Source organism: Esox lucius, chromosome 11 (assembly GCF_011004845.1).
Source record: "Esox lucius isolate fEsoLuc1 chromosome 11, fEsoLuc1.pri, whole genome shotgun sequence".
Taxonomy (NCBI): Eukaryota; Metazoa; Chordata; class Actinopteri; order Esociformes; family Esocidae; genus Esox; species Esox lucius.
In genome coordinates this window covers 23,157,664-23,179,247 of record NC_047579.1, presented here as the reverse complement: position 1 = coordinate 23,179,247, position 21,584 = coordinate 23,157,664, and the positions used below count along the sequence as shown (strand labels likewise).

Sequence of the window (21,584 nt, the reverse complement as noted above, 5' to 3'; positions counted from 1 at the left end):
AGCCAGATAGACAAAGGTTTTGAGGGAGATGTGTCACGAGAAAGTATTCAACAGTGGACAAAGGATTTGGTAAACATAGTTTTCTTTGAAGTGGTTTCATTCAATTGTTTGAAAATATTGTATAGTTGGTCTGTTGGTTAAGTTTGAATGAGTCCAGTTAAAGGATAGTGAGAGGAGTCAAATAGATAAGACGGCTCTTGGCTGCCATCCCAGAAAGTAGGGAGTAACTCAAAGCATCCCAATCCAGAACACAGAGACACTCAAGGAGAGAGGTGCAAAAGATGACAGATACATCAATTGAGATTCTGGGAAGTAGATTCCCAATATTAAAATAGAGCAAAATTGGGTTCTATATTGCAATATTAAAATGGCAATTGCTTTCCCATTCCAATTGGAGAATTCTGTGTAAACGAAATTGTATGACATTTTTGCTCATCTAAATTATGAAACATGACAAAGACATGTCAAATTAGAATCAACTGGCCAGTGATGAATGTATTATTTGTGTATTTGTACGTAATTTGTTCATCACGTTATGTATCTATTTTGCAAACTAACGCCCTGCTTGCTTAATTGTGTTATTTGTTTTATATGTCTACAAGATCAGTGATTTGAGATTCACTCTAAAAGAAGAGAAAGATAGTAAAAGGTAAAATCTTAATTCCCAATTTAGGACATTTAGAAGAGATAGACATCAGATTGGGGTTTAAAATTGTTGATTAACACACAACTTTAAATTCAGTAAGTTAATGCTAAACTCTCCAGTCAAGGTTTTAACTTTGTGTTGTGTGAGATTCCATCTTTGTTTCTCACAGAGTAGGAGTCCTGAATCCTGCAACCCCGATACACCTTGTACAATGAAGGGGTACCTATCACACAGATGGCCCAGATAATTCCAAGGCCAAACCAAGCCCAGACCTGTGAGAGACTGCCTTGGGTTCAGATTAAGAATATTGGACACTGATGGTTCCAGCTGCACCACAGTCAAGTTATTTGTGATAATTTTATACATCTGAAACATTGTTTATTTGTCTGACATTTAAGTAATGGTCCCACCATCTCTAATAGTTTAGTATTATTTTAGTATGGCAGTAGCCCAAATATAGGGGCCCAGGAGAATAGGTAAACTGATGTAGTGTTTTTGTCTTCTTTTTTCTCCTATGGGGATGGTGTTGCAGACCTCTAACTCAATGCATGGAGACGATTTGGGAACAATGATGTGAAGTGAAAGCTCCTGCAACCATTCCCTTCGGCACTTTCTGGGTTCCAGAACCTGATTCATGAACGTTTCATTGGGGGAGATGGCGGAAGGCCTGACCTTGTTATGTCTGGAACACAGCAACGGTGAGAGAGAAAAGCAACAGATCTGAGGCACAGAGTGGCTCACTGCAAAAGAAGATGTGACTGAGTTTCTGTTAAAGTATTTACAACATCAAGACCAAAGCAAAGAGGCATTTGGGTCAAAACGTCAACAGACAATAACAACAAAAGGACAATGTGCCAGGTGAAGGGAGAGGACTAGGGAGTAACTTCCCAGTTAAATTCAGACTTTGCCATGTATTGGGATAGAGGTTGTGACCAAGCGTGCCGCACAAGCCCTGAAAAGTGAAGCTAAAATGTCTCGATCGCCCCCTGGTGAGTGGTCCCAGTATAGGTCATAAACCCTGCCTCCCCATGTTATTCAATGGGACGCGAGACCAACTAAACAATTAAATTACCCTTCAAATATCTTTTTTCCGAAGCTGGTTTCTGTCATTTACTGTAGTTTGTATCACGCTAATGTAAATTCAAGAGTTTGTCTTTAAAATAAGTTGGTTTTTAGTTAGTTATTTAATGCTCTAAAAACGGTGGTGTGACATCGTGATTGACAGCTATCTGAGCCGAGGAGCCACTAAAGCGCCAACAGGCTTTTTTCGCGATCTTCGGAGGACTAAGGAGATTGGAGCTTTAAATTTAATCTCTAAATTTCTATAATTGATATAATTTCACACGGACATAATGGGTTGTTCTGCAGTAGATTGTGCTAACCGATCTGGCATTTGCAATCGACCTTAGAATTTTTTTCGGTAAGTTAAATTTATACGCTATTTAAGACAGAGTTCACAGGAGCAGGACTCCACTTCCAAAACAGTGCAGCGTGTGCTTGCGATTGATTACGGTATGCGCATTCTGCGAGGGAGAGTGAGGGCGGGGCACAGGGGTGGGGCCGTTGATTTCGCGGCTTTACGGCTTTACTTCCTGCTCGCTACTGCGCATAACTACTGTGCAGAACTGGTCCCAAGATCGCTATCTGAGATGTCAGCGCCATATCGGGACACTGGCGGCTTCAGTTTTCACCAATGGAAAAGAGCGAAGGGGCGTCGTCCATTTTTTTTACAGTCTATGGTTGTGACACAAAGTCTAAATGGAGCGGGAAGTCAAAACTAAAATGTAACTCTTTTGTTATAGCCCGCCCAGCAACTATAAGAGAAAGAGGTGTTGTAGAAATAAAAGGAAATTATGGGACAGGAAAATGACCAGTGAGGAATTAGATACTTTCATATCATGGAAACAACACAGAAAATGAGTAACTAATAGGTAGATTAGGGACACAAGCAGTACCACGGTCCAGACAATGAAACCAGGGACACAGCAAGTGAGAAGAAGGACAAGGTAAGTGAAATGAAGGATAGAAGAGGTGGAAAGCAGGGGAAGAGAAGTGAAATGTGGGAGAAGAGAAGTGGGTACAAGAAGTACAATGATGGTCAGATAAGTGGAAAAGTAAATAAGTGGTGAGAATCTGAGATCGATAGGGATAGGAGTCCAAGATACAGGAAACCTGTGGAGGAAGGTTTAAAGATATTGGGCAGGCATGAATGTTTTTAGGCCAGTGGTACGGTTGTAGGGAGACATTTTCCAAAGTGTAAAACCATTATTAATTTGGATAAGATAGGCATAGTAATAGGGTTGTGTTAGCTGTTACCCTTGCCATTTTTGGGGATATAGGTGTAGGTATTGCAGGAAAAAAAAATTTCTGGGAAGATAGGTGAAAAAATGTTTCATGATGACATTATCATTACTCAAGACCCTGTAATTGTGCTTTGTGTCAAAGGGGGGGGGGGGCTGATTTATGTGCTGAATTGGATTGTTCTCCACTGTTACTGAAGGTTTCAAGTTCCTAGGTGGCTGGTAGCCAACCTAGTACAAAGAGTGTACTGCTTGAAGAATGAGATTGTTTATTGTTTTTAACATTTTACTTATATTCTCATACTCTCTTTGATTGAAGTGATTATCATTCAAATTGCCTACGGGCCGAACGGCAGTGCAGAGTACCCGACCTTCTTGGAGTCTCTGGGAGGGGTGCTGGAAAGTGCTCCGACTGGGGACTCTATCGTTCTACTGGGGGACTTCAACGCCCACGTGGGCAAGGACAGTGACACCTGGAGGGGCGTGATTGGGAGGAACGGCCCCCCTGATCTGAACCCGAGCGGTGTTCAGTTATTGGACTTCTGTGCTAGTCACAGTTTGTCCATTACGAACACCATGTTCAAGCATAAGGGTGTCCATCAGTGCACGTGGCACCAGGACACCCTAGGCCGCAGGTCGATGATCGACTTTGTTGTCGTTTCATCTGACCTGCGGCCACATGTCTTGGACACTCGGGTGAAGAGAGGGGCGGAGCTGTCAACTGATCACCACCTGGTTGTGAGTTGGATCCGATGGCGGGGGAGGAAGCTGGACAGACTCGGCAGGCCCAAGCGTACTGTAAGGGTCTGCTGGGAACGTCTGGCTGAGTCTCCTGTCAGAGAGATCTTTAACTCCCACCTCCAGCAGAGCTTTGACTGGATCCCGAGGGAGGCTGGAGATATTGAGTCCGAGTGGACCATGTTCTCCACCGCCATTGTCGAAGCGGCCGCTCGGAGCTGTGGCCGTAAGGTCTCCGGTGCCTGTCGAGGCGGCAATCCCCGAACCCGGTGGTGGACACCGGAAGTAAGGGATGCTGTCAAGCTGAAGAAGGAGTCCTATCAGGCCTGGTTGGCTTGTGGGACTCCAGAGGCAGCTGACGGGTACCGACAGGCCAAGCGGACTGCAGCCCGGGTGGTTGTGGAGGCAAAAACTCGGGCCTGGGAGGAGTTCGGTGAGGCCATGGAGAAGGACTATCGGCTGGCCTCGAAGAGATTCTGGCAAACCATCCGGCGCCTCAGGAGAGGGAAACAGTGCCCTACCAACGCTGTTTACAGTAGAGGTGGGCAGCTGTTGACCTCAACTGGGGATGTCGTCGGGCGGTGGAAGGAGTACTTCGAGGATCTCCTCAATCCCGCCGTCACGTCTTCCATTGAGGAAGCAGAGGATGAGGGCTCAGAGGTGGACTCGTCCATCACCCGGGCTGAAGTCACCGAGGTGGTTAAGAAACTCCTCGGTGGCAAGGCACCGGGGGTGGATGAGATCCGCCCTGAGTACCTCAAGTCTCTGGATGTTGTGGGGCTGTCTTGGTTGACACGCCTGTGCAACATCGCGTGGCAGTCGGGGACAGTGCCTCTGGGATGGCAGACCGGGGTGGTGGTCCCTCTTTTTAAGAAGGGGGACCGGAGGGTGTGTTCCAACTATAGGGGGATCACACTTCTCAGCCTCCCCGGGAAAGTCTATGCCAGGGTTCTGGAGAGGAGAATACGGCCGATAGTAGAACCTCGGATTCAGGAGGAACAGTGTGGTTTTCGTCCAGGCCGTGGAACACTGGACCAGCTCTATACCCTCTACAGGGTGATGGAGGGTTCATGGGAGTTTGCCCAACCAGTCCACATGTGTTTTGTGGATTTGGAGAAGGCATTCGACTGTGTCCCACGCGGCATCCTGTGGAAAGTGCTTCGGGAATATGGGGTCCTGGGTCCTTTGCTAAGGGCTGTTAGGTCCCTGTACGACCGAAGCAGGAGCTTGGTCCGCATTGCCGGCAGTAAGTCAGACTTGTTCCCTGTGCATGTTGGACTCCGGCAGGGCTGCCCTTTGTCACCGGTTCTGTTCGTAATTTTTATGGACAGAATTTCTAGGCGCAGCCAGGGGCCGGAGGGTGTCAGGTTTGGGGACCACACGATTTCGTCTCTGCTCTTTGCGGATGATGTTGTCGTGTTGGCCCCTTCAAGCCAGGACCTTCAGCATGCACTGGGACGGTTTGCAGCCGAGTGTGAAGCGGTGGGGATGAAAATCAGTACCTCCAAATCCGAGGCCATGGTCCTCAGTCGGAAAAGGGTGGCTTGCCCACTTCAGGTTGGTGGAGAGTGCCTGCCTCAAGTGGAGGAGTTTAAGTATCTAGGGGTCCTGTTCACGAGTGAGGGAAGGATGGAACGGGAGATTGACAGACGGATCGGTGCAGCTTCTGCAGTAATGCGGTCGATGTATCGGTCTGTCGTGGTGAAGAAAGAGCTGAGCCGCAAGGCGAAGCTCTCGATTTACCGGTCAATCTACGTTCCTACTCTCACCTATGGTCATGAGCTTTGGGTCATGACCGAAAGGACAAGATCCCAGATACAGGCGGCCGAAATGAGCTTTCTCCGCAGGGTGGCTGGGCGATCCCTTAGAGATAGGGTGAGAAGCTCGGTCACCCGGGAGGAGCTCAGAGTAGAGCCGCTGCTCCTCCACATCGAGAGGGGTCAGCTGAGGTGGCTTGGGCATCTGTTTCGGATGCCTCCGGAACGCCTTCCTGGGAAGGTGTTCCGGTCCCGTCCCACCGGGAAGAGACCCCGGGGAAGACCTAGGACACGCTGGAGGGACTATGTCTCCCGGCTGGCCTGGGAACGCCTCGGTGTCCCCCCGGAAGAGCTGGAGGAAGTGTCTGGGGAGAGGGAAGTCTGGGCATCCCTGCTTAGACTGCTGCCCCCGCGACCCGGCCCCGGATAAGCGGAAGATGATGCTATGCATGCTATGCTATGCTATCATTCAAATTATATATGATTTATTTCATGCAATTTATACTCATTGTATAATCAGTTTATATTCAATTCATATGTAATCGTTTGAAACAACCTATTTTGCAAGGCTCTGATAAAAATCAACACATGCTTACACAAACTGACTTGATTGGTCAGGTTGGAAGTCTTTTACTTCCTCCCAGCCAAACGGGGAGGGAGAGGTTTGTCTTCCAGCCTCTGGAGCGGTGGTTGACAGAGGAGATTGTTTTAGGGTAACTGGGTTGATTTCAACTCTCTTATAGGAACTGAGTTCTCCTCCTCACCTACCGTTTCCAGGTCAAGATTGTGGGACTTAGAAGTCTCAGAGGGGGGGTGTGTAGGGATATTTTCATAAAAGTTATTTTCACCTGATAAAGAGTAGACAGAACATCTCATGTGATCACCTGTATATTAATTGAGTGTAAATTGATAAAAACATTTAACCAGGGTTCATATTATTTTCCCAAAGTTTAATTGTTAAGAGAGAGTGATGAACTATTGTTCCCATGGTCAGTGCAATGAGTGGTTGTTATCTCATATTGAGGACAGAAGGACCTGTAGCCTGTCCCTGACTGTCTTGGCAAAATCTTGGGAAGATGAGTGAGACTATAGATAAGGAAATCTTTCCATTTCAGAGAATATGCTGAGTCATGATGAGTAGTGGCTGGGGCAGCAAATCCCAGAGGGTTGTGAAAAACATTGATGGAAGATTCGAGAAGGAGCCATCCAGAAATGAGCATAATGGGAGGACCTAATATCATTGTATAACCCTACTGTATAAAAATGTGTGTTTAAGGTTTGGAAGTCGGTTGTTCTGCAGATCAGCATGGCTCTATGACGTCAATAAAGTCTACTTTTGGATTCGAAGGCTCCTGAGTCTCCTGAGTTTTTTGTCTTGAAATCTGAAGTGTTTTCCACGACATAATCTTGGCGCTGCGAGCAGGGTTGGCATCGGGCTGGCTGGCTGTCGACTGCAGAAGGTGCCGTGGGTCGGGTCGCACAAACAACACTTGGCCACGTTGAGAGGTAAGCATGTTCTTACTTTAATTTAGTGGTTTGTGTGACTTGAAACAGCTAGCCTGGCAGTTTGGCACCACGTAAGGCCTCACCAAATTTAACAAACTAAACCTTTTTTGATGGATGCAATAGGGAGCTTTTGAATCAAAAAATTGGGGGGTAAATGGCATGCTACACATTTTGGTAGGACACAGCACAACAAGATAGGTCATATACAAATTAGTGTGAGGGTTGCAACCAGTATAAGTCCTGTGCTCCCTTCACGGTCATCACGGACCACGACAACGTGTGTCACAAACAAAGACCAGAGTTACGTACCAGGTAATAGAAAAGCAGACATTTCTCATAAAAACCTTAGTTCAAGAATTTCCATAACAATCCATCCTCTTGATACCAAATCAACCCTTGCTATCAATCCTTAAACAATGTACTCATTAGGATGTAGACTGCACCAAATCAGTACTCTTCAACAACATGACCCGGTTGATATCATTACCCTAATGATTAGAGAATGGAACACATCTGAAATGTCTGGATCCTCATTTACATGCTTCTAGACCATTACCTTCGTTGCAACACATATTCATTACAGGACTATAACATAGTACAGTGTAACGGGCGTCCCTCGTCTTTAACAGTTTCATGTTAGGCTGGATGCACGTCCATTAATATCTGTATTTTCTGCGTTGTGTTCTATGATGTGCTGAGTGAAAGAAGGGCCCGGACCACGACCAACTGCTGGTCACTCTTTTAATGAAGGCAGAATGGTGGATTTGTCTCTACAAATAAACAGAAAAACACCTAAGGCTCTGTAACATGCAGTCTCCTCCGCACAGCACACAAGTCCTAAGCTCCTGTTAGCAGATAAACATACATAAAACCCTGTGGACTAGCAAGTGCAAACATGTCTACTTTAAAGCTTACAGAAAGTCTGCTTAAGGTTTATATTCAATTGACACATTAACTGCATGTTCACAACCTAAAAACTAACATTTGTACATGCATAAAACAAGGTTTGCATCATCCAAAACCTGAAAGAAATGTTTAAAAATGACAAGCAAAGTAATACATTACCTCCCCTCAGCTAGCCTGGCGAGAACTGAGAGAAGCCCCTGAATGACCACACAAGGCCTGCGACCTCTTAAAGTGACAGTACAGGTATTAACACCTTGGTCTGAATACAACATTCAGGCATAAACGTAGACAATAAAGCACATCTTAAACATATAAAAAACAATATTCATCAGGATTTGGTGACATTTCAACTGTAAAATTAAAGATATATTTTCAACCCTGTTACAACAGCAAAAGGTTTTATGTTACAATCTCTGGTCAAAGGAAGTAATTTCAGGTGACACATATTAACTGACAGTACGGGGTAATTTGCATCCACACGTGGGTGTGTAAACACCAATCTTTCTTACTGGTACAAAGTCCTCATATGCAAAGTCCTCTTGTGGTTCCAATAAGATGTACTTCCAAAGTCATCACATATGTTCTGCCCCTCCAAACGTCAGACTGTCAGTTATGAACCATTTCTTGGCAGACCAATGTAACAGAACTTAAAAGTCAGATGTGTGTTCCAAGGTGTTATTCTCCAATAGTGCAAATGCAGGTTACAATGACAAAGCTGTAGTTGTTTCCATTCTAGCTGCTTTATCAGCCAGGTCAGGAGAATCTGTGCCCTCCTTTGTGAATGCCAAGATGATAAGTTTTATCTAAGAACTCTATAGCTGTATGCCAGGTCAGAAGTGATGGTTACTAGCACCAAAAAGCTCCTTTTATCCTCAGTGACTTCAATTTACTGTGCCAAATTTTTTTTAACACCGAAGCCTTCCTGTAGCATGTGGCGTCGACCCCAGGTTCCTCCCTCAGCTACCTGGAGAGCAGATGAGATGTACCTGGTATGGACCCAACCGGTGTGGCATGATCTTTCCGTGCCCCAGCAAACGTTGCTCAGGACCGGAGCTTTCCTTAGCTCCCCCCGTCGGTTGGGGGTTGCCTTCTTCATCTTATGGCAGAATCATCAGGACTAGAATTAGTCCAACTGTCAGGAACCAGGCACTACTGTAGACGGACTGGACCCCAGGGAGTAGAATTCGCTTGCAGCTGTGGGACAGTCCGTGTGTATGTGTGTGTGCGGGTGAGTGTGAGATCTCATCTTATCTTTTTTTTACTGATATAAGGATAAAAACCCTAGTTTTGAAGAATAAATGCATTATCAATTAGGGACACATCAATCTGGGACCATCTCATAAGACAGTGTGGTGTTACCTCAAGAGATAAACCAGCTAGGCAATAGCAAGCAAACCTTTTGTCTCAGCATTCATACCTTAAAGAAACGTCTGTTAACCGTTAACATTCCAATGATTGCCTACTAGGTTGCTAGGTAATAATGTGTAACAGTAATAGTATAGCAATAGCAACAGTAGTCAAACAGAATGCGCAATTGAGCATAACTTACCAACTGCAAGATGCAGTCTGTGGCCAAAGCACTGCAATCTGGTCCACTTGTTCAGGTGCAGCATTCACCATGTTCGTGGTATTGTCGGTTGTAATACAGACTAGAAGACTCTCATCTAGGCCCCAATCAGCTAAATCTTCTCTCATCCCTGTTGCGATGTTCTCACTTGTATGATCCTCTGGGAAAATGCAGTTTCCAAACAACGGCTTTTCAGGTGGAAGTCTTCATTAATATAGTGTACGGTCAGACTTATTTAGGGCTCCGTTGTCCAGCTGGACCACAAGTCCGTTGTTGCTGTACAAGATTCCACTTGTGACTGCTCTTTTTCAACATGTGCCTTGCATTTCTCGTACAGCTCTGGGATGGCAACTTGAGAAAAATAGTTGCGTGATGGCATTACATACCGCTTGTCAATTGTAGATATATTGATTGTATAAGTTAGTGAACTGTTGTAAGAAATGAAACAAAATATTAAGTGTTTGTAACTTGTGTTGAAACTGAAGGTGCAGGAAACCCTGTTCAAGCGGTTGCCGGGGAGAGAAAGATTTAGCATGTCTGTCTTTAGTGAAAAAGGACACGGTTAGAGGCACACACACACAGTCTGACAGACAACACAGAAACCAGAAGGGGGCAAGAAGATGTTTGCATTATCCTTATAAGGCATAGAACTGGAATTGGGCCAATGGCACGCTTGCTTTGCTAACTTGACGCCTCTATCTTTTGGGCGTAGTTGAAGTATAAAATGCTGTTTTGACTGTTGATCCTTAGACATTGTGCGGCGACACTTGTCTCCAAAAGCTTTTGTAATAAACGGAATATGCGGTACGGTAATTGACCTGACTCCTGGTGTTTTATTCTCCTTTCCAACAAACCAACTCGGGGAAGTGTTGACTTCAACACAAGCGACCGGATAATGTTTTTAAAACCCTCTTTGGTAACCGTGTTAATTGGTACCATGTCTTTGGCGACCTGAAATTTTATTGAATCTGTGATTTCTCTCTGCCGTTTGGAACCTTTCTCGTATGGTGTAATACTGGCAAATGCATCCGAAATAGATTTTTGCTTTGGACGGCATTGCACTCCTCATACGAAGATTTGTGGTGCAGCCTTAAATGATCGAACAAATTGGTTGTGTTTTGGCAACAATTGCAAGGCACTCTCAACAAAGTACCTGTTTTTGGTCAGCATCATCGTCTGTAGTCGAAATATTTCCATGTAATTGCATTTCTTTTTTCAACCAAATTCTCAATTTCGTCCTTTTTTGCCCGTTCCTCACTCATCATTTCGTCATGCGCAAGCAGAGCAACGAACCGTGTTTAAATAATAAATATAATAATAAAATATGTATCCAATAGCCCATAAGTCAGATTACCATAAATCAAATTACCTTAAATCAGACACACATAATGATGGTTTTCCATTTGAAAAAAATATATACTGTAGACTGATATATGTTTACCTTACTAAATCGCACGTTCTGCGCAATGTCGATGCTGAAATGATATATCGTGCAGAATTATTTTACACTGAAGACAGTAGGCTGCAGATTTGATTTAGCTGACAGACAGATGTTGTGGAAGAAACTTCAGATCTCCAAAAAAGATGCAAAGACTCAGGAACTTGTGAATCCAAAATAGACTTTAATGAAGATTCAAAAAAGCTGAGTTGGTCTGCAGAACAACTACCTTTCCAACATCGGACACCCAATTTTATACAGTACCATCTTGTATAACACTACCTGGCCATCCCACTATGCTAATTCTTTGGGCGGATCTTCTTTGACCCGCCACCGTTATTTCTTATCATTCAGGAAGTCACCCAACAAACCATCATTGTTTAATATTGGTGGCGCAGGCCTTGAAAACTCCATAAAATAACAGGGCCCTCAGGCCCTCAAATCTAATACATCCAATGATGCTCTGATTACTTCCATTGTAGGACACATATTGGTGATTATGTTGGACACATTGTATATTGATGATTATACAGATTACCATACTGATTAGTTGTATGAGTGTGATTGATACATTAATTGATTATATTGATTACATAAGTATACATCAAAATCTCCAATACAGATCATATCCACGATTTTATTATATTTTGATATAAGTTTAATATAAGTTTAATTAATGTGCTGGCTTGAATTAATTAGCATAGTCATTAAGTCAACAATTCATATAAGACATCTGGGCTTGCCAAAATCGCACTATCCCAGATAGCAAAAAATATCTGCATGGCTTCTTTTTGCCGCCGGCCCTAAGCTGTTGGCTATAGGTGCGTCCTGCTGGCGGGGATGAAACGTTTGCCGCCGAATACGTCACTCCCCTTTCTTGCGAGATGCTGCCGGCAATCAGCCGGCGGTCCGACTGCTTCATTTTATCTGGCGGTTGCCTCGGTCTAATAGACCACGTCCGTCTGGCGGCAAGACGCTTTTTAATACAAGACTGCTCTCAAAATCGACCAGCCATGTTGGTTTGGACACACATTCGCATCAGTTCGTCGCTCAATCGCGAGTTACTACAGCCTGCAGTTTGCTAGCTAGCAAAGTAATCGACTACCATTGTTTAAGTAAGTACATGTTTGCTTTTTGTGTAACGCAATATTATGTTTACAATGTTTTTAGTTTACATATTTAAAATGTGTAGTCATTTTTGTTCATGCCTAATTAGCTAAAGTAGACTTGTTTACGCAATGTTGCTATTACATGTAGAATTTTAACAACCTATTGTAGGTAGCAAAAGCTTTACATCTAGAAGGACTAAGTTTAACTTTTAATGTTTTTTTACAAAAATAACGATGTATATATGTTGTTTAAATTATTTTGTTTGCCTGAACAAGTATGATGCTAGTCCAGTAGCTAGAGTGGCTAGTAAGTGTTAGCTAGCACATGCTGTTTTGCCTTTGTTACAGTACACACTTTGGCTAGCAGGTTTTGTACTGTGTAGCTACTGTACTGGATTTAAGGTGATTGTGATTTCTAATTCTCTGAACTGCTGTACTTTTTATGTTTGAGGAGAATTCTGTGTTCACTTGAATCACAACACTCAATGAATACATTTTATTTTTAACTATTTCACTGTTCCACATTTGGCTGATAATGTTTCCCCCCCCACAGCATAGCTACTGTATATTCCTAATGTTAACAATACGGTTTTGTTCGCGTTTTCTTGCAGATGCCTTGGCCAGAGCATAACCGGTAATCTTCACCCAAGAGACCTACTGTTGGTCAATCGCTTTGGCTTTAAAGGTAAATGCATTGTTAGTCACAATGTCTAGTTACTGGGCCAAAAGGAAAATAATATTGAAAAGATTTGAGAGGGACAAACAGGACATTCACTTGAATCACTACTTGCTACAGAAGTTGCATCGATTCCAGAAAACCAGGAAAATGTTGAGCCATCTGTAGACTTCAGAGCTGGTATGTAAAATGTATTGCTGTGATGCTTAATTTGTGATCCTGTAACTAAACTATACACTTTGTTAGATTTTCTAATTTCTGTTCTCTCTTTCTCAGAACCAGGTTTCTCCCCAGTAACCCAGACTCCACTTCACAGAGCCAAGAGTTTGAGTACAAGTAAGTGATGTTATTTGTGATGTTTTTTGTCTTGGAAACTATTGCTTCTATTTAAGATTAGGAATCCTTTTATCCATAATTTGTTTTTCATTAGGGCACTTGACTTTCTGGATAAAAGGTGTCGAGGTGTCTTGTACATTCCATTAGCTTTGCACAGTTCAATTATTGTTTCATTACTGAATATGCAATCTCTGCAGTGAAATTAAAGCTGTTATGTTTGTTCCCCCAGCTCGTCAAGTACTAAGCTTTACACCCCCAGCAGCAAATTTGCCCTGGCAGCATATGGGTGAAAATGTTGGAGGTATGTAATATGTTGCGCTAAACTACATTTTACATTTAAGTCCAATTCATTAAATGTATGCAATTACTTCAAACATATTTTTATGTCAATGATTATCAATAGGAGAAAGTCATCGCTTTGTTATTGGCCCTTGGACGCCCCTGGCATCTCGTGTACAGCACAAAGTTTCCATATGCTGGGAGTGACGTATTCGGCGGCAAACATTTCATCCCCGCCAGAGGGACGCACCTATAGCCGACAGCTTAGGGCCGGTGGCAAAAAGAAGCTGTGCGTACAGCATCTATATTAGGAATGTTATCATTCCTCCCCAGAAACTCCGTTCTTCCTCCTACTCAGTCATCACCCCTCCCCCGGTCAAACGACACCTCTCCCTTGGTCAAGTATCCGCTCTTGCCTTATCAAACATCACCTCGATTAAGCTTTAATCCTCCCCTTGTCAATCGTCAGTCCACCCCTTGTCAATCGTCAGTCCTCCCCTTGTCAATCGTCAGTCCTCCCCTTGTCAATCGTCAGTCCTCCCCTTGTCAATCGTCAGTCCTCCCCTTGTCAATAGTCAGTCCTCCACTTGTCAATCGTCAGCCCTCCCCTAGTCAGTCATCAGCCCTCCCCTAGTCAGTCGTCAGCCCTCCCCTAGTCAGTCATCAGCCCTCCCCTAGTCAGTCGTCAGCCCTCCTCCAGTCAAACATCAGCGATGCCCTTAGTAAAGTATCAGTCAAAAGTATAAGATTTTTCCCAGCCAATAAAACGAGCACAAACACTGGAACTATTATCACATGGACTCAATACAGAAGAGGTGCTAGCTGGTGTAAGGTAAGATCATTAGAAAATTATGTTTTTGCGCTTTCATAATCGCAAAATTATTGAAATACTGTTGTATATTTGCTTAGCTAGATTCATTATTTTCAGTTTAGCCGTTCTGCTAAATTATGTTATCTTATTTTTACCGTTTATGGCTAGCTATTTGGCTGGCTGGCTAGCTAACCAAACGATTATAAGAACGTTATCTTAAATCCAATGTGTGGAGTTGATGGCTGGCTGCCTGGCTAGCTGGAGGGTTAGGCAGGCCGGCGCCAGCTAGGATTATTAATATTAGCCTTAATTTAATGACTAGCTAGTGATCAAATATGCTCAATTCACTACTTTCTGAAACAAATTGATTGTACCTATATGCACACTCTTATTTCCATCTTTCACCACTACCTTCTTCACACCTGAAATGTCTATTTATACAGTGGGGGGAACACGTATTTAATAAACTGCAGATTGTGCAGGTTTTCCTACTTACAAAGCATATAGAGGTCTGTAATTTGTATCATAGGTACACCTCAACTGTGAGAGACGGAATCTAAAACAAAAATCCAGAAAATCACTAAAATAATTAATTAGCGTTTTATTGCATTACATAACTTATCTTCAAATGTTCAGAAATTTTAAAATGTTAAATCTTTGGGAACAAATTTTCTCACTTGCGTCATTTCTCAAAGGAACACCGAATCTGCTTTGTCCAGTGTCCACTATGCCGCAACACTGCTGTGTGAAGATGGAGCAGCACTGCTGGTTGCTAATGAAGCTTTCTGAACTCTCTGCCACAAAGTTCTTGCTCGTTCTGCTCTCCACATTGACCACATGTGTGTAGAGCGGTCGATGGCTGCATATGTGTGCCTGAAGAACTTTTTCTTAGAAAAGTTGATTGATCTTTAAGTTGATCAGTCTCAACATTTCGAAGAGGCGTGTCTTTTTTATATAACCATTTAGGGTCCTTACAATTAATTAATATTGAAGACCTAGTAAGGTGTAGGACAACCCATTGTCATCAGAACCTGAATTACTGTGTTTTGGGGTCATTTACCTGTTTTTTCACGTCTCCTGCCAGCCTTTACCTGTGCAGTAGCCTGCCTCTATTCTTTGGATTTAGACCTATAGCCTGTCAGACTATTTTGCCTGGCTGTTGTTTTTGTCTTGTCGCCTAAAATAAAACCTTTTTATGCTCTACGCATGCATCTATACCTGCCTGTGGGTCGTATTCCTTACACCTACACTCCTCATTCAATTTTGAATTGTTTACACAGCAGATGCTCTTGGTTTTCAGAAAAAGAGGTGACACATTTGTGTTTTTCAAAACTATATTCCAATGTACACCAAATAAGCGATTCATACATATTACAACACATTGTTAAAATGCTTATAGATGTGTATTGAATGTGTGATAGATATGTAGTCTTAAGCAAATAGTAATCATTTATTTTGTGAATTATTACTTTTTGTTTGAAAAAGCACTTTGTTCGGCTCTACTGCAACCCATAATAGATAGGGGACTAAGACGTTTGCTTTAAACATGCACTGAGCAAATAGTCACTTTAATAGAGTCACCATAACAACATTGTGAAAGGGTGCATGCCCAGGTGAATTTTATGAGCAGGTGATAAAAAGGACCACGGTGGACACTACAGAACAGTATACATAAAATATGTATGTAACAAAAAAAAGAAGAGTGGATGTTGGTTATTGAAAACATTTCAAAGCCAATCTTGCACTGAATTTAAAGAAGCCGTACTTTTTTGAGCATAGGCTAACAATGAACAGACAAAAACATCAACAATATGTACCACTGAATTTTGGTAGTAGTAACATTGTCATACATATTGAAGAGGCTTATATATTGTTATCTTACCCGTTCCTCAGCAAGGTAACTGTGTCCTGCTGTTTGAAAACAAATTACATCCCATAATGCATATCAAGAATAAGTATCCCCAAAAATTATAATTATCATGGCACTGAACTAAATATACCCATGGATCTTCGTCCAACAAAGAATGTTTTCTTCCAGACATCCTTTATTTCTGATAGGGTCATATGCTCTTTTTCAAAGTCCCCCCTTGGTCATGGTGTCCCATCGTCATGGCAGATTTTGAAGGCTGCACCTGGAAGATCAAAGTCAGCCCAAAGTCTGTCTTTGGCAGCAGCCAACATTTCAATGTAACCATCAGTGGGGTCCAGTAAAAATGTGGACGGCTCCTCCTCAGCAACAACTCTAATGTACTTTCCCCCTGTCACTTTTGTTTTTTCTTTCCAAGCCATTGGACGGATCCTTATTTTTATATATTTTTGCTCTGTGGCTTTGGAAAGGGGAACATGTTTGCGCTTACTTTTGCCCTTAAGTTGACATTATTTTGCAACTTAAAAATGGCTGCTGCATCTGTAAAAGTAAAAATACCTGAAAATGTTGTTATTCCACAAAAAAATCTGAATTTAACATATAGAAAAATATTTCAATTATTGTTGTATAGCATGATATTACACTATACACTATCAAACAAATGGTTTTACACATAGACCACACCCAATTTAAGGGAATTAATTAATAGTTTATTACCTTGGCAGTCTTGTGGCAGTTTCTGCAAAAGTTCTTTCACCCTTACATCAAAGCCCTTCTGTGTGATTAAGCCTTGCAGGAAAGAAAACATTCAGCTGTTTTACTTTAATGTTACATTATCATCTGCTTAGAGAGGATCCTACATGAGTATAATAGCAATAATAGCTGTAGACTAAAAACAGAACAATTTGCAGAGATTTTGTATCTATTATATATGTGGCAAGTTCTTGACTAGCCAAATCATCCTTTATTTTCTACTGAACATTAATTTGCTGTAGATGACTCTTTTTGACTGAAGATGGCTGCAACACTGTTGTTGGAGCACCGCCAGAGAAGAAGGCTACCTGGTGGAATGAAGCAGCTATTGCTATGCAAAGAATGTGTGACCAAAAACCCAACATCAGTGATTCATTTAGACATTATGAATAACTGTCTCTAAATGTCTTTCATTCAAACTTTTTGAACACTTGCTTTGTTTCAGAGTATTCTCCTAAATAAGACCTGTTGCAGGCTATTATTGTATCAGCATCCTGTGCTTGTAATTAAGAAGAGTTTCCATTATACAAATTATCATCTTGGTGGGTGTTCTAGTATTACACTAATATTACCAGTATACATGCAAGTAGGTGTGGTGGTTTCTGAAAAGGGTTTGAGGTGCAGGTTCCAGGAGACATAAGTGTGGGACTTAACCTACCTTCATCTAGCTCTTTCTTTAGGGCTTCATAATGAGCTTTGGGGTCTCCCATGTTCCTAAATGAAAAATTCCAATTACTAGAGTAGTAACATGACCTCTGCAGTATTCATTTACAATAGATACTTTTTTTTTACTGGTTTAACTAAATAGATCTAGCCACAGATTGTCAACAGTTTATTAATTGGGAGAATCACAAGTCGGACAACAACATATTTCTTTAGAATTACATACAATTGATAATAAACTATTTGTTTAAAACGATTTGTTTAAGCATTAAATGTAATAGGCACCACAAAACGAAATATGAAATAATTAACTGTGGATTTTGGAACGTTAAGTAGTTGGTAATTAGCTGGATAAATTAGCAATGTCATTGAAGGTTCCTATAATCTTTTGGTCAAAAATAAATAGATACTGTTGAAGTCTAACACTTCCCCGAGTTGGTTTGTTGGAAAGGAGAATAAAACACCAGGAGTCAGGTCAATTACCGTACCGCATATTCCGTTTATTACAAAAGCTTTTGGAGAAAAGTGTCGCCGCACAATGTCTAAGGATCAACAGTCAAAACATCATTTTATACTTCCACTACGCCCAAAAGATAGAGGCGTTAAGTTACAAAGCAAGTGTGCCATTGGCCCAATCCCAGTTCTATTCCTTATGAGGATAACTACAAGTACCCCCTTGCCCCCCTTGTGGTTTCTGTGTTGTCTGTCTGACTATGTGTGTGTGCCTCTAACCTGTGTCCTGTTTCTCAAAAGACAGACTAAATCTTTCTCTCCCCGGCAACCGCTTGAACAGGGTGTCCTATTCTCCTACTTGCACCTTCCATTTTAGCTCATATTACAAACAATTAATATTTTGTTTCATTGGTTACAACAGCTTATAACAGTTCACTAACTTATACAATCAATACATCTACATTGGTTACAACAGCTTACAACAGTTCACTAACTTATACAATCAATACATCTACACTACAGTTCAATTTTATTTCTTGGTGTCCTTAAGCCAGCCAGCCAGTCCATTAGCCAGGCATCCGGCCAGTTAGCAGCAGCCAGCTAAACATGTTAACTAGCTAGCCAGCCAGCCAAATAGCTAGCCATAAACAGTAAAAATATTGATTTAAGATAACATTATTTAACTGAACGGCTAAACTGAAAATAATGAATCTACCTAAGCTAATATACCCCAGTATTTCAATAATTTTGCGATTATGAAAGCGCAAAAACATAAAATGATAATGTTCCTAATATGGATGCTGTACATGCAGATCTTTTTTGCTATCTGGGGCAGCCACATGCTACTCTAATACATGACAAGACTGTAACGTCGTCTTTTTAAAATTGAACGCAACAGAATAAACAGGGAGTGTGGCTTGTTCGCTATCACCAGCATATTCAGAATATGTAATTGCGGTCTTTCTGGCAGGTTTCGTTGATTAGGTATTGGCGATCAAAATCAGAATCTTGAATAAAACTAACTTCACCGCAGTACTGTACTGTGGTGAAATTTTCACTCAATAGGACTCTCCTGAATATTTCCTACTATTCATTCACTGCGGCGTATAGAATAGTTTTTTCTGTACAGGGCAATATGTATTTCATATCCATTGAGTTACATTGTGGCCAATGGTATGGGCAGAGTAAAATGCCAGCAAAAATTGCAAATGCACAGTGCTCCTTGATTTTTTTTTGCAAATAATCACTCTATAGTTTTCTGAACATTTCCTACATGTACATGTACTGTCTATGATAGTGTTTTGCATTGGTACCAAGAGAGGGTGTGGAAAATATTGTGTTGCTAGGTGTAGCACACTATTCCCCATGATTATACAGGTTTTTCTTACTCTACACACTCTCCTGAACATTTCCTACTCTGTGAAATATTTTAAAGTTTATGAGCTACGAGGCAATAATATGTATTCCATATTCAGTCATTGGCATTGTCTGAATTTTAAATACCCACTTTTCATTGAAATCACTCGTAAAATATGATCAAATATGAATTGCTGTCAAATGTTTTGAGTGGTACATTTTATTAAACAATTAATAAACAGCATTTTTGTCCGTTTTTAATTAATACGTTGGTCTCTTTAATTTAGAACATTTCCTAATTTTCGTTACCCGGAACTGTTTCTTTACTTGAGGGTGATCCACATAGGTTACAGTAAGGACCGGGGTAAAAGTGAACTGGGTAATTGCAGAAAAACGTTTGCAAAACGACCATTAACTTTGTCATCAACATGCCAGTCCACAAGCTAATTAGTCTACTTCACAAATCGTCATAAAAACGTGAAACTAGATGCATATTATTCTAAATAGCTTACTAGTTCAACCTTGGCTTTGGGATGAAAAAGTATTTATATGACCATTATCTTTTTCAATAATGGTCATAGAAACTTCAAACATGAATCATATTATTTTAAAAATAGCTGGCCTAGTTATTCAACGTTAGTTTTTTAGGGAAAAAAAGTATTTATAGACCTTTAAAAAAATCTATAAAAAAACATTTTATTCCGTTATTCTTCAACATGTTTGCACTGTATGTGGCTAAATGTATCTCAAGTGGGGATAATAAGGTATCTAATAAGGTACCTGTAAAGGGTTTATAAAGGCTTCATAATCACGGTAGTAATGATTATTTAAGAATTTGTTAATGTATTATACATATTATACATATGTATTATACACATATACATATTATATATCCATTATAACACGTTGCTTGAAATAGTGTGCAAGCATGTCAGTTCTTGCCAAATAGTGAGACCATTTTTATTTAGTTTTTAAGCATTTATAAAGCATTTTCAACTGTTTCTATGATTAACCCTTATATACCAAATTGTGAATACTTGCAATTGGACAATGCAGTTCTATGGTGTTATTTTCACACTTTTTGGGTTGGACATGTTGGTGCTTTCCAATGAACAGTGCTTGTTTTTTCAACTAATTGTCATGTCTAAATTGTGTCTTTGCCCAAATTTACTACAGACATTAAGTAATCATATTATGTTACCCTTCACTATATTGTTCACATCTCAACACTTTTACTCAATAATCAAAATATATTGTGCACACTAATGAATGGTAACTTTACATACCTTTGGTTTTTGATGCTTTCATTTGGTGTAAATTTTTCTTTATTTATTTATTGAAACGTTGATGACCATCTGTATAGGATTTACAAATGTTTATAACTCATGAAAGGACAACTTATTTTCAAGTGACACGCAAATAATCATTTTTCAAATGAGCTAGACATTTTTATATCTTCTCAAAAGATACCTTATTTTAAAGTTACACACTAATAAACATTTACGAATGAGTTATAACCCGTTATACTGCTGAAAGGAAACCTTTTTAAAAAGTGGCATACCAAAAAGGATACCTTTTTTAAAGTGGCATTATTACTCATGAAAGCAATGTTTGAGAAAAACATGGTGAAAAACTAGTTCTCCCATTCTTCACCAGTTGGGATTGGAATCAATTATCAAACCATTAATTCATGATAAAATGCGTGTTTCATTTGAACAGTCAGAGGAACATAGTGGTGTAGTGCAGGGTATACACTGGTACACGCCAAGTACCCACTTTTCCATGCACCGCTGCACCATTGCATCCGCCTACAGTTGCATGGTTACTGTTTGCTTTGGCTCAACAGGAAACATTTTGTGACAGTACCAGTATTTGTTTATGCGCCATGATCCATATTACTACTATTGTTCCCACTAGCAACACAGTAACCATGCAACTACAGGCGGAAGCAATGGTGTAGCGATGCCTGGAAAAGTGGATAGACGGCATGAATCAGCGTATACCCTGCACTACACCACTGGAATATAGAAAGGAAATTAGAGAGCATTTAGCTGTGCAGATGGCCATGAATTCAAGTAATTTTTTTAGCAGGTCTCCAAAGGCTTCCTAATCAGAAATACATAGGTCATGTAACTGTTTAGGTGAACAAGCATATTTAAATTATATTTAAATGATTCCTATTGATGTCTACATTTCATTTGGTTGCTTTAACTAACGTTGTATTGTACATTTAAGAAACATTAGACAATTAAGTTATATTATCTGATTGGATTTTTGATGGTAGCATAAGTTCAGCAATCATTAAAACCTTTGGGGATGACAAACACTGTTAGTGATAAAGAATAGGATTTTCACATACTTATAGAAATGAACTGTTTAGCCGTTCATCATTACTAACGTTATTGTTAACGTCAATGTTTGCT

At 40.9% G+C, this 21,584-nt stretch overlaps 1 protein-coding gene across 2 annotated transcripts in view; it reads right to left on the bottom strand.

Annotated features, from left to right (window-relative positions):
- Positions 1-14,673: 14,673 nt before the first annotated feature.
- Positions 14,674-21,584, bottom strand: part of LOC105031099 (nuclear GTPase SLIP-GC-like) — a 106,185-nt gene continuing 99,274 nt past the window's right edge. For both annotated transcript variants that reach the window (XR_004576417.1, XR_004576418.1), the window contains 3 exons: positions 17,348-17,403; positions 16,654-16,725; positions 14,674-16,476 (listed from right to left, as the gene is read on the bottom strand). The gene's annotated coding sequence lies outside the window, so the exon portion shown is untranslated. The remainder of the gene's footprint in view (positions 16,477-16,653; positions 16,726-17,347; positions 17,404-21,584) is intronic.